General features: G+C 39.1%; 1 non-coding gene across 1 annotated transcript; it reads left to right on the top strand.

Moving 5' to 3' along the window:
- The first annotated feature begins 466 nt into the window (after window positions 1-466).
- LOC131305724 (U2 spliceosomal RNA) lies at window positions 467-671 on the top strand. The gene has a single exon (XR_009193288.1). It is a non-coding gene; the product is annotated as a U2 spliceosomal RNA (small nuclear RNA).
- Window positions 672-1,540: the final 869 nt, after the last annotated feature.

The following is a 1,540-nucleotide window of genomic DNA, read 5'->3' as shown; positions in this document are numbered from 1 at the left end:
CTGCACAAGTCCACTCAATGAACTTTAGTACAAGTTTGTTTTGGTAAGTTGCTTTTGATTAAGAAAAAAACAAAGGGAACTCAAAGGGTAGCAAAGACTTCCTGAAGCCAGAACCAACTCAATCACATTCTAAGCTATACAGAGCTGTATATTGAACTCATTATTGGGCAATTTAGATGGCTAATTTAGATATCTAGAGGGCTAATTTCGAGGGGTTTTTTTTATCCCAAGCAATCTGATACTCAATAGATTAAGCAGTTATAATGTAAATGGTGGACACAAGGACTCACTAGGTGCTCAGAGGCTTCAAACAACCGAGTAGAACTAACAGCACAAACCAAGCAAAATATGTGCAAAAGCAGCAAAACCCAGTTTGTTACTTTGGGGTTTTTTTCCCACATCAACTAAGCAGAAAAACAAGGAGAGAAAATGTGACTATAAAAGAGGCATCCCAAGAAGAGAAGACATACCTTTCTCGGCCTTCTGGCTTAGATCAAGTGTAGTATCTGTTCTTATTAGTTTAATATCTGATATGTTGGCCATCAGCTCACTCTTTATTAAATTAAATAAATTTTTTGAGAGGGAGGGCCCACTATAGTAGCTTGCTACTGGGTCGGCCTCTCATGTGTTGCCTTGGTGTTGCACTATTGCCTTGACCTGGCGCACCCCACCTAAACAAAGTTCAACGGTTTCTGCTACTTTGTGTCTAGAACTAAATTAGTTAGCTTGACATTTGCAGATGTGTGTAATTGATAATGTTGTCAATTGTTTAATTGCGGGGCTAAGGTCTCTTTCCCAATCAGTATGTTTTGGTGGATCTGTTCTGAACTCTGTAGTTCTCAAGTTGTGAACTGTAGGTTTCATAACATGGTTTTGGTTTTCATGAATTTAACTTACACAAAAGAAAATACAAACCGACCCCAAAATACGAAAAACTATCAGTCAGTTCATTTTGTGAGTAGTTTTCTTGTAGTTATGATCTTAAGAACCTCAAAAATACAAAATTTTGATCACTTTTTTAGGCCCAAGATAGAGAGCTCCATGAAAAGCACGAGCACAGTGCCTCTAGGTCCATGAACCACATATTACTTGCATTTTTCAACCATTTCTAAACTTTTGAATCATGTATATATACCTGCAAATAAAAATATTATGCCAATGAAGTCTTCATGGATGGAACTCACGGAATCACTTTGTACGGGCTTCTTGTGCCTCTCTTATGCTTTAACAATCCTTAAAATGTTTAAAGGATTGCCTTTTTTTAGTCTCTTCCCAATTCAGACAAAAAAAACTCAATAAAAAAACAAATTAAAAATATTTGCTACATCCCATGTGCCTGAGGCGCAATTCGGGTGCGACCCAGGCGCATTTAAGTTGCGCCCGGGCACATCCACATTTTCTCTCTTTTTGTAATGTGCCTCAGGCGCAATTGAACATGCCCCGGGCGCATCCGGTTTTCCATCATTTTGTAATGCGCCAGAGAATTGCTCCCCGGGAGCATTCACTTTGCTGCATCACATGCGCCTCGGGCGCAATTCTA

Source organism: Rhododendron vialii, chromosome 10a (genome assembly GCF_030253575.1).
Source record: "Rhododendron vialii isolate Sample 1 chromosome 10a, ASM3025357v1".
In the NCBI taxonomy this organism is placed as follows: Eukaryota; Viridiplantae; Streptophyta; class Magnoliopsida; order Ericales; family Ericaceae; genus Rhododendron; species Rhododendron vialii.
This window is presented reverse-complemented; position numbering and strand designations above follow the sequence as displayed.